Below are 12,685 nucleotides of genomic sequence, written 5' to 3'. Positions count from 1 at the left end.
ATCGGGTTCCCAGCTCCATGGGGAGTCTGCTTCTCCCTCTGACAATCTCCCATCTCATGCTCTCTCTCTCACTCTCTCTTAATTAAATAAAGAAAATCATAAAAAATTTAAAAAAAAATGATAGGGCCCCATCGCCCAGGCTCTGTCTCCAGGCTCTGGAGGATAGGAACCTAACTTCCATAGTGTCAGTCAGCAAACACAGCTAGCCTGATCGCATCAACCAGCAGCCCCTGATGTCCTCCAGTACTTTTCCAGGAGCTCAGCCACGAGCTTAAAACTCTCTCGCCTTTTGTTTCAGTGGAACTGAGTTCAATCTTTTTCTTCTATTTGAACAGTCTTGAATAAATCTTCCTTGCTCTGGGGGAATTACTCTCTTACAATTAGGCATGAGCATGTAACTCCATGTAATGTAGCTAACACATACACACGCGTACCTTATAAAACAAAAAACAGGTCACTAGTCCATTTATTTTAGAAAGGAGAAGGAATGGGGCTTAACGATCACACTATTCGTGCTCTTTTGGATTGCAGTCCATTCATTCATTCATTCGCCCATCCGTTCATCCATTCGACAAATATTTATAGGAAATGCAATCAGGAGAAGTTCCGTATATCATACACAAATGGAAATCAGTAATGAGAACATTTATTCCATCTACGACATCCTTAGCCGTCATTCTACCATTCTGAGTTGGGAAAAACAGAACTGCTGTGTTATTACCCTTTTACCAGTCTTGTTCCAGGTAGAGAGGTAAAAGAGGAACAGATTCCTTTCAATATTTTCTTTTATGTACAGATATCTGGGACATGTTTTTATTTTTATTACTTGTGATTTTATTTCTGATTTGAGGTCCTCAAATATCATCTTTAATAGTAAAACAACAACAGCAAAAAGTCTCCAAGACATTTTAGCGGGGAAATTTTTTTTGTAGTTGCCTTTATGGATTTTTCCCTTCAAAAAAGAATTGGGATACATTTTTTTTTCCCTAAACAATTTAGGGCCTTCAAAACTGAATGCAAAATTGTGCACAGGCACTGACACTCTCACCTTGAAGATGTTGACCCTTTGGTAATCTAACCCCTGATAAAAGTGAGAATTTTTGTTTTGGTTTCTTATTCTTCATGGTTTAAAAACAAGTCCAAGGTAGGTAGTTAAGCTGTAATGGCTTCTAATGACTGTGACTTTTAAGAACAATGACCCTCTGAGATGAAACTATTTGGTCATTCATAGGTTAGTTAACCTTTTGGAAGCTCAAAGCCTCAATTACTTCAAGCAGAGAGGAAACTTCAGAGTATAAACATGACTGTGCCTTCAGTGATAAATGGCACAGGATAATTTAACCACTGACTTTCTGAAGGAAGGATATTTACTCAGGTGTGGGGTGAATGTTGTATCAATAAACAATGGAAAGACTATTGCTAATTAATTAAGGATATTGAGACCTTGTAATTTTTTATCAAAAAATTTTAAGAATAAAAATATCCAGGGGATTTGTTCAAATGGCTAAATAGATCAGTCTACCAAAAGTCCAGCAATTATTTACTTAAGGACATAATTTTGTTTTCTCTATGTGTTCTTTAATAAAAGAGAACTATCTGCTTTGAGATAAATGTCCAGTGAGTTTGACCTGGGCATTTAATTTGTTTGTGTTTTATAGATAGATGCCTAGACGTTAGTGCTCTATGTAGGAAAATTTATATTTAAGTAGCTAATTTGTGTGTGTTATTCTTAAACATGTATGGCCTAAGGATGCAATTATTTAAATATTTCTTGCTACTGAAGATTCTCACTGTTAATTACTTTTATTTTTTCATGGACTCCGCATTATGAATAAAAAATGCACTGAATCATATTATTCTTAATATTCAGGGTAAATAGGACAAGAAAGGCTTATAAATAATAACATCAGAGAAGAGACTCCCCTTTCTCCACTGATCAATAGTATAGTCTATGTCTTATTGACATCAAAGATTAATTGATTTTAAAGTTTGATGCTGTCTTGGGTACCTGGGTGGCTCAGTTGGTTAAGTGTCAGACTTCAGCTCAGGTCATGATCTCAGGTCATGTCCTGGGAGGGAGCCCGGCCCCATATTAGGTTCTGGGTTCAGCCCTCAGCGGGGAGGGGGCTTTTCCCTCTCCCTCTGCCGCTCACTAAATGTGTTCTTTCTCTCTCTCAAACAAACAAACAAACAAACAAACAAATAAATAAATAAATCTTTTAAAAATTATGCTATCAGGATATATTAATTCCTATATTATGTGGAGCGTAGCACCTGCCACAATAGAGGGGGAACAAAGCCTTCAAGCCATTTAAGTGCTTTTTCTTTTCTATCAGATGGCACCTTCTAAGTGATTATGGCTATCACTGATTTCATGAAAAACTCAGTCACGTTAACTAAATTATGAAACTCCTTTGTCTCAAAGTGTATTTGATATTTACAGTTTTTTTATATCTGCGTTTTCTCTTCAACTGTCATTCCTGTGAGCTGTTACACTAGTAGGCCAAGTCTTGCTTCCTTATGCCATCATGGTGTTGCTGCTTTGCTGCTTTGTTAGAATCATTCATCAGACAGCGACTGTTTTAGAGAAGCGGTGAGGTATGTGTGGGAGGAAGAGCAGTACCACCGGGGCTTGTCTCTATATAATTGCTCAGAATATGCTGCTTGAATTCCATTTGTCTTCCCCGCCTTGGTGAGAAGAGACATGGTTGTTTATGCATCACTCACCTAGATCATAATGCGAGAAGTAGGAATTGGATTTGCAAGTACAATTTCCAAGTGCCTGGCAAGACTCACCATAGACCTAGAATGACCAGGATGTTTTCAGGATGCATAGATAATGTGTGTTCCGCACCTTGTTATAAAACGCTGGCAAGTATGTTGCATTTTCTTTGATGCAGAAAATCGCTCCTCCTCTCCTTTGCCTCCTCTCTGTCTGCCTTTGTCAAAGCCTTGGTGGATGGTCTGTGAAGCCCACATAAGAGGGTGCACACGGCAGAAATTGGGAGACACAGCGAAGTGCCTTGGGGACGTCTGAGAGAGAAGAGCTGCAAATAAAGGATATAAAAAAGTTCATGGAGGGACGCCTGGGTGGCTCAGTTGGTTGGACGGCTGCCTTCGGCTCAGGTCATGATCCCGGAGTCCCGGGATCGAGTCCCACATCGGGCTCCCAGCTCCATGGGGAGTCTGCTTCACGCTCTGACCTTCTCCTCGCTCATGCTCTCTCTCACTGTCTCTCTCTCAAATAAATAAATAAAAATTCTTAAAAAAAAAAAAAAAAAAAAAAAGTTCATGGAGAGGGAATGTACCCTAGATAGACTCCCCATTAGCATCTCAATGTCATGATATTTTCACTATGTTATTGAAATCATATTTACCTTTTGAAAATTACAATATGTACAATATTACAAATTACAAGTATTACAAATAAATATTACAAAATTACAATAAATACAATGGTATTTATAAGATCCAGGTTTCATCTTATGAACACTTTGACCATCAAGGTTAACAATGCAATGTGGTATAGAGCACAAATGTCCTAGACATTTCTAGTGTTATTTTTGGACATTCAGCTAGACATACAGGCAATGATGACTTGAGATGTCCAGAGTTAATTTTAAGATAGGAAACATGGGATTTAGAAACCAAGCAATGCAGAACAATTAGACATAGGCTCAAACAAAGATAACAATCTAGGTGAGTTCATCTAAAAAGACAAGGGGATAGGTAAAGAGAAAAGATGAGAATAAAGTATCCTGATTAGAGAAACAAGATTTTAGATTTAATCAATCATGTTGCCATAAGTCGTCTAATTAATAGCACATAATATAAATGAAAGTGCTGGTAAATTCATATAAATAGATAAAAGGGGACAAAGTAAATCAATTTTGCTAGAAACATGTAAGGTAGCTCATTTATGGTTCTAGGTAGAGAACAGCCAGTGTTCTTCTGAGTCTATGGAAATAGGCGTAGAGAAAAATTAAGGGACTGAACTATATTATGAATGAAAAACAAGGGTTACCATTGTATATATGGACTCTCCACGGATTGCTACCAAAAGCTCATTTTGAAAAATTATTCGTAATAAGCATATTTTAGTATTACTATATATTTTTTTTCATTTTAAATGTCTTTTGAGATATACCATTTGTTGGATCTAAAATACATGGCATTTTAAAATGTTCATAATTACAAAAAATTGAAACTAAGTCACCGAGAGATAACACGACTGGCCTTTGTCTTGTGTACATATCACTTACCTAGCTCCTCCAACAGGAACGGGGGCTGGTATTTGTAAATACAAAATCCCGGTATAACAAAACATAGGAAAAAAACTTACATATCAATGTGAACACCTTGGAAAACGGAGTGAGGGTTTCTGTCTTTGTTTAGTTAGAAATGATATTCCCACCACAATTTTGAAATGAAGAATTAGACTTTTAAAATGGGTATCTGGAGTAGTGTTCTAAGTACCATGTGTCCTTACCCAAGTTCCTCCATAAACAGAACCAAGTAAAGAGCTTCAAATTTTGTTGGAAGTGATATGTTTGAATTTCCCAAGGATACTGTAGAAGCATCTGAAAAGCAAGAGGGGGTCATGGACATATCTGCAGACTTACTTAATGTCATTCTCTCTCTCTCTCTCACTCTCTCTCTCTCTCTCTTGCCTCCTGGCCTCTTTATCCCTCCCTCTCTCCCTTTCTTTCCTCAAGTATGGGCACAGCTACTTACTTGCTAGGTAATGTTGGCAAGTGAAGTAACCACTTTGTGCATCAGTTTCTATGAAAAATAGACGCAGAAAGCCTAACTACTTGGCAGGGTTGCCTCCAGGATTAAATAAATTGACGTACTTGCAGCAGATGCTGCTGGCTCACATCCAGGTGCCCTGGATCCTTGGCTGGCTTGGTTGGTCTGCATTTCCTCTCCATGCAGCTGGGGCTCCTGCATTTCCCTGTCATTTATTCCCTTTCTACAGCTTACCCTTTGTGTCGTGGATGCTCCCTTCTAAAGTGGAGAATTAGAAGTTTCCTCCAAGCCCTACAAAACCCAAGTCGGTTGTATTCTTTTTTTAACGATTTTATTTATTTATTTAAGAGAGAGAGAACACAGGTGCACATGAGTGCACACGAAGGCAAGGGGCAGGGGGAGAAGGAGACACAGACTTTTCGCTGAGCAGGTAGCCTGACGTGGGGCTCCATCCCAGAACCTCAGGATCATGACCTTGGGCAGGCATTTAACTGACCGAGCCACCTAGTTGCCCCCCAACCCCAACCCCAACCAGGTCCCTTGTATTAAGGCAAGACAGCTCTGAGGAGCATCTGCTGGGGTCTGGCAACATACTGGACCCCACCTGACACCACAGTTTTGAATAGCTCTTTTTCATTTCCTAGCTTGCTGCTCTCAGTCATCATGGGTCTTTCCTGAGACTTTCCTTCAAGGTTCATCAGGGATTCTCTGCTTTTAGGGAACCCAACCGAGAGCTGCATGCCTTTGACTCTTGAACAACATGGGGGTTGGGTCGCTGACCACCCTAACAGTCGAAAATCTGTGTATAACAGTTAACAGCCCCCAAACTTAACAACCAATGCTTACTATTGACCAGAAACTTTACGGATAACAATGAATTAACACATAGTTGATATGTTATATCTCTGATATACCATATTCTTACAATAAAGTAGGTTAGAGAAAAGAAGTCATTCAGAAAATCAAAAGGAAGAGAAAATGCATTTACAGCACGGTACTGTATTTATCAATGACAATCCACCTGTAAGTGGAACCACGCAGTTCAAACCCATACTGTTCAAGGGTCACCTGCATGCGGAAAGCATTCTCAACGTCCTGGGACATTGTAAGTGCTCAGTAAAAAAGGGCCTAATGTTATTATTTCCTTCCTCAAGTATGCATTAAACACCACTATTTAATAGGCATTCTGCTGGCATGAGTCTCTTCCCCAGAGAGTTGTAACAAAGCCCAGTACATTGATAGGAAGCCTGCAGTGGCTACGTCGCGGGTGGGATTGGAAATTCAGTGGGGAATTGAGTAAATCAGTAGCCTGAGGAAGCACATCAATCAAGAAAATTGCTGCTCACTGAATTTTTCTTTTATTTTGTAGAATACATGGTGAGATATCCAGTGATCTTTTGCAAGTCATTTTAATATTACATTTGATAATAAATGTACTTCTCCCAGTTTGTGTATTTTATTTCCCTAACAAAATACGGGTATTGGTATTTACTCCAGTTATGCCTAATTTAAATGACATTTTCAAGTCAGCTTCTTATCGCAATGTGTGGCCTTCCTAAATGCCTTACCCAATTAACCAGTTGGCAGGATGCGTTTTTTGCTCCAATGGTTATAGCTTTTGGTTATGGCTTTGTCAACATGTTATCTTTTCCAAAACGTACCACGGTAAACTGAACAAAACACAAAGCATCCCAGTTCAAGGCTTGCTACCAGCTTCTTCTCAAAGACATACTCAGACAACTCCAGAAGAATCATGCATTTTCTGGAATCTAGATATTTGCTTATCAAGTTTTCAAAGATATGAATGAAGTCTATTTAAACTCTGTGCTCTGCAATTCATTTTAGTAGAGATGTTTGCATAATATACATAGTATTCCCCCAAGCAGAGGAAAGGATAAAAGTGCTTATTGAGTGGCGCTCCAGGAAAGTGCACAAGGATTTAGCTAAAGGTCAGTGAATGTTCTAAGAAATGCCACTCATAACTAAAAGGAGTTACTATAATGAAGTTTAAAGTTTATGTGGAAAATTCATATTTGAAAAATAGTTTGTTTCTTTATAATATCTTATTTTGTTCTTGACTTCCTCCTCTATCAGAAAACGTGAGGGGGGTGAGCACACGTGGGAAGGTTTTGAAAGTACAATGCGCCCATGCGTATCTTTGTTTCTTTTACCTCCAAACTGTCCACATGCTCTCATTCATCGTAGGTACCCAGAGACTCAAACTTACCTAAGAGTGAACTGGCTGGATCATTGAAAACCTTAAAACAAAGGTTTTAAGAAATGGCAGAATTGGTTTTCAACGCGTTTGTCCTATCTGCAGCTCCAGAAGTCGTATTGAGACATCCGGGTCCCTCGCGTCCTCACCGGTATTTCCTGTGGCCTGACTTTTTAATCCCAAGAGGCAGGAAGTGGTTCTAATTTGCATGTTACTATTGACAAATAATATTGAGCATCTTTTTAATATGTTTATATATTATCTTGTCTATTTTGTTGAAGTATTCCAATCATTTTTTTAAAAACCATTTTTTTAAGCCATTTGTTTTCTGATCAGTGAGGTATGAGATTTCCTCATGTGTTCCGGACCCAGGTTTTTTTTTGTTCTTTTGGTTTTTTTTTTTTAATCGGATATATATGATCTGCAAATATTTTTTCCCAGTCTTTGCATTTTTTTTTCATCTTCTTAACAGTATTTTTCAAAAAGCAGACTTTTTTTTAGCTGTGAAAAAGTGCAAGTTATTGATTTGTTATTTTGTAGATAGTACTTTTGGTGTCATATCTAGAAATATCTTTGCCTAACTGAAGAACACAAAAATATGCCTCTATGCATTCTTCTGGAAGATGTAAAGTTTTAGATTTTATATTTATGTCTATCATCCATTTTGAGTACATTTTTATACATCATCCAAGGTGTGAATTGAAGTTCAGATTTTTTCTGCAGATGGATGCTCAGTGGTTTCAGTGCTGTTTGCAAACAGTTCCCTTTCTCCACTCCATTGTCTTTGCATCTGTTGAAAATCATATGTATGTGGCCATATAGGTTATGTGTCCATTTTATTTTTCAAAGATTTTATTTATTTATTTGGCAGAAAGAGACAACCAGAAAAGGAGCACAAGCAGGAGGGAGCTGGAGAGGGAGAAGCAGCTTTCCCACCCATCACGGAGCCCGATGAAAGGCTGGATCCCAGGCTCCAGGGATCATAACCCCAGGCCAAGGCAGACGCTTAATGACTGAGCCACCCAGGCACCCAGGTACGTGTCCCTTTCTGAATAGTATTCTGTTCCAGTGGTCCATCTGTTTGCCTTTGCACCAATACTACACTGCCTTGATCACATTTTCCTTCACCTGTTGACTCACGCAATGGTGTCATCGCCAGGAGACCAAGACAGGGCAGAGCTGAGCCCCTCCTGAGCTGTTGCGTTCTTATCTTTTTCCTCGTCCCACCCAGACATGGCCAGGATTGCTGCAGGATTATATATATGCCTCATGGCATGGGGCATCCCAGAGCTGCCACAGTCTAAGCTGGTTTCTGCAGAGGGAGGTCTCTCCAGCTCCTGGTCTCCAAGACCTGCTGTGGCATACTGACATCCTCGGAGTCCTTGCCCATCAACAGTGGCTCGCAGGGGTCCTAGACTTGTGGCCGCTTGCCTGGCATCTCAGAAGCAGCTCCCACCTGGGAGACCCAGCAAAATTCTATTGAACTGGCTGCAAATTCCACCATCCTTATGGGTGAGGTGATTTTTCCTTCTAAGTGTTCCCTTCCACAAGCGCTCTCCCACAGCCATGGTGGACCTCGTACAGTCCTCTCTCCATATTTTCACTTGCTGTCCTATGAGGATTTATATTATATACATTATATATTTTTATTATATACAAAATTACCTAATTAAAGTCCTCTTTACTTTGTGATTTCTGTCTCCAGATTGGATACTGATTGATCCAATCTTTCCTCATCCTACTTTTAACCTAGGCTTGTCCTTATATTCAAAGTACATTACTTCCATTCATCCTATAGGCAGGTCTGGCTTTTTTATACAATTGACAAGCTTTGGGGTGTTTAGACCACTTAAATTTAATATGACTAGTGATATAATTAGGTTTAAATCTGCCATCTTGTTATTAGTTTAAGATTAATTTTTGTTGTTCTTTGCCCCCCTGTTTTGACTAATTTTAATGAACTGAGTATTTTTAGAAATTATCCCACAGGGACGCCTGGGTGGCTCAGTAGGTTAAAGCCTTTGCCCTAGGCTCAGGTCATGATCTCAGGGTCCTGGGATCGAGCCCCGCATCGGGCTCTCTGCTTGGCAGGGAGTCTGCTTCCCTCTCTCTCTGCCTGCCTCTGCCTACTTGTGATCTCTGTCCAAAAAAAAAAAAAAAAAAAAATTATCCCACATTGGGGTGCCTGCGTAGCTCTATTGGTTGGGCTCTGACTCTTGATTTTGGCTTAGGCTGTGATCTCAAAGCCATGAGATCAAGCTTCTTGGCTAACCTGCACTGTTCTTGGAGCCTGCTTACAATTCTCTCTCTCTTTCTCTCCCTCTGTCCTTCTCTCCCCCATTTGCACTCACTCTCTCTGTAAAAATAAAAAAAATAAACAAATAAACAAATATCCCACATTTTGTCATTTCTGGGTTTATTAACTAGCTATAACTCTTTTTTTTTTAAGTTTCATTTTAGTGGTTGCTCTAGGTTTTAAAGTACACACGTTTACCCCATCATAGTCTATCATTAAGTGACATGTGATTTCATGCATAGGACAATAAGCTTAAACAGCCTATTTCCATTCTTCCCTTATCCAGGTCTGTGCTCTTTTGTGATGTATTTTACTATATATTACAAACCTTACTTTACATTGTTAGCATGTTTGCTTAAATAGTAAATCACCTTTCAGAAGTTTATACAATAGCAATATCTCATACCTTCCTATATAGAGAGTTACACTTCATTCCTCTGTATAGATTCAGATTTCCATGTGGTGTGATTTTTCTTCTTCCTGAAGACCCAGCTTTTTCTTTTCTTAAAGTGCAGGGCTTTTGGAAATGAACTCTCCTGAATTTTGTCTGAAATTCTCTATTTTGGTTTTGCTCTTTGAGAGATTTTTCACTGAGTATGGAATTCTATACTATTGAATTCATTGAGTATAGAAATGAGATGATTTCACTTTCTGCTCTTTCACTTTCTCTCTGATAAAATATCTGCTGTCAACCTTATTTGTTCCTGATGCTTTTTGTTGTTGTTGTTGTTGTTTTTGTTTTGTTTTGTTATGTTGTTGTTTGCTATTTCCTTTTAAGATTTTCTCTTAATCTTTGGTTTTCACCGATTCAGTAGTGTATACATATATAGTTCATGCTTATGAAGTTTGGTTCCAATGAGCTTCTTGGATTTGTGAGTTTATGATTTTAATCAAATTTGGAAAAATGAAGCCATTTTTTTCAAATATATTTTTCTTCCTCCTGTCCTCCTTTGAGGAATTCAATTACAAGTGTATTAGGCTTCTTGAAGTGGACCTCACTATTAACTGATACTCTGTTCATATATTCTTTCCTCCCTCTGTTATTCATTTTAGATAATAGGTATTGCTGTATCTTTAAACTCCTCAACCACCTCCTGCAATATCTAGTCTGCTGTTACTCTCATCCAGCACATTGCTCATCTCAGGCACTACAGTTTTCATCACTGGAAATTCAGTTTGGATCTCTCATATTTTCTATGTCCATATATTTTTTGAGCATGTGGGATACAGATATGATCACTGTTAATGTCCTTGCATTGTGACACTACCAGGTGTCAGTTCTGGGTTGGCTTTCATTGATTACTCCTCTTTTCCAGTCACGTTTTCTTGCTTCTTTATGTCCATATCTCACCTGTTTGGCTCCAAGACTGTGAACTTGACCCACTTAAGGACTAGATATTTTTGAATTCCTCTTATTATGTGTAGTGCCATTGAGTTGGAAATAGTTTGATACTTTCATGTTCTCCTTTAAGATTTGTTATGGGGACCAGAGCAGCGTTTGGCTTAGAACTAATTGTCCCCCACTAATGTGCCGGGACTCTTTTCTGTGCATGTCCTGGGAATGTGAGTTTTCTGATTTGTCTAGTAGGAGCGGGCATTATTGCTAGGCTGGTGTGAGCTCCTAATCCTCTTCTCTTTAATCATTTTAAGTGATCCTTTCCATGGTCTTGGGGAGTTCCTTCACACACAGATTCCGATCAGAACTCTGCTGAATGCTTGAAGAGAAGCTTCTTGCAGATCAGCTGAGCTGTCTCTGCACATCTTTCTCCTCTGTCCTGTGAACTCTTTCTGCTTCCATCTCCCCTGACTCTCAGTTCTGTCTGCCCAAAGGCGTGTCCATGGCTCTGCCTGGGTTTTCCCTCTCAGAAGCATGGTCTTCTCATTCTCTCAAGGCAACAAAACAGGACAATTGTGGGGCTCACTTGTTTTGGTCCTGTCCTTCAGTGAGTTCATTTCCAATTGAGGCCATAACAAATTAATACAAACTTAGAGACTTAAAACAACGCACACTTATTTTCTACAGTTCCGTATGTCAGAAATCTAAACAGAGTGTGACTCAGCTCATTCTCTGTCTGCAGTCTCACAAGGCTGAAATGAAGTTTCTGCCAACATTGTGTCTCCTTCCAGAGGCTCTGGAACATAATCGGTTACTCGGCCCATTCTGGTTGTTGACAGAGTTCTTTTCTATGTGGCTGTAGGATTTAGGTGCTTCTTGGTTTCTAGAGACTGCTCATATCTCCTGGCCAGTTGCCAACTTCAAAGCCAAGTTTGGTATGTCAAGTCTTTGCAGGCTTCTATTCTCTGTGACCCCTTCTCTTGCTTGATTTCCTTCCTCTTTTCTTCTGCAGCATTGCTCTTACTGACTCTTCTGCCTCCTTTTTCTATGATTACTTTGGGAACCCTTAATGGTTCAGTATGACCTCTCTATCTCAAAGTCAGCTGATTAGTAATCATAATGCTGTCAACAGAGTTCCTTCATGACAGTGCTTGTTTATATCATCTGCATGGAAAACCAGAGGGTGGTATTCTCAGAGTGTTGTCCTTAGAATTCTGGCTACTACATTCACCAATCATTGACTTTTTTTTTTTTTTTTTTATGTTTAGTGTCTTTAAAATCGTCCTCTCTTATAACTGATCTGGTGTTCTGTTTGTTGAAGATGGGGTTGTAAATCTATTTTCTGTGACTCCATTTTGGATACAAAGTGATGTCAACATTCAAGCTTTTAGTGTTTCTCTTCCCTCTGGCTCTCTATGATGATGTCTGTGTGTTGCCATAAGAAGTGGAGAGGGGCCTATTGGCATACTAGAGGAATCCTGTTTTACTCTTGGACTTGGACTTATCTCTAACATGTGGTGCCTGAGCGAGTCTGATCCTTGCTCCCTTGGTGCCTGTGAACACGCTGGTCTTACTGATTGTGCTGTCACCATAACATCCACTCTGGAAATCCATGGTCTTGCATCTTCAACTTTAATGCAGGATTAGCCACACACTCTGTTTTCTTTGTCCTAACCCTGTTTTTCTGCTGGAAAACTGAAACTCAGGACAGACACAAGCCCTTTCCCTCTTCCAAACCCAGCATTCTGTCTCCACTTGGAAGAAGAAACTTCTGACTATACTGAAAGCCACACAATGGCTGTGGGTAATCAGGATTCCCACCTTAGATAAGTTTATACTTTGGCTTTGCTTTCTCCGTGCTGGGGTTTGCTCCTATAATTTGTTTAGAACATCAGATTGTAAGGTTTCTCTTCGTTGCCCACAACTGCCTCAGGCAACATCTGCAGAAGACAGACTCAACAAGATCTTGGGTTTGTGGTGTCAGGTGTCATGTTCCTACTCTGTGGGTACTGTTTTCTGACTTCTTCATTTTCTCCCACTAGTCCTAAAATCTCCCCTTGCTCCTTTCTAAAAGTGAAAAGAGGACTTT

The sequence above is a fragment of the Mustela erminea genome, chromosome 15, assembly GCF_009829155.1.
Source record: "Mustela erminea isolate mMusErm1 chromosome 15, mMusErm1.Pri, whole genome shotgun sequence".
Classification (NCBI taxonomy): domain Eukaryota; kingdom Metazoa; phylum Chordata; class Mammalia; order Carnivora; family Mustelidae; genus Mustela; species Mustela erminea.
This window is presented reverse-complemented; position numbering follows the sequence as displayed.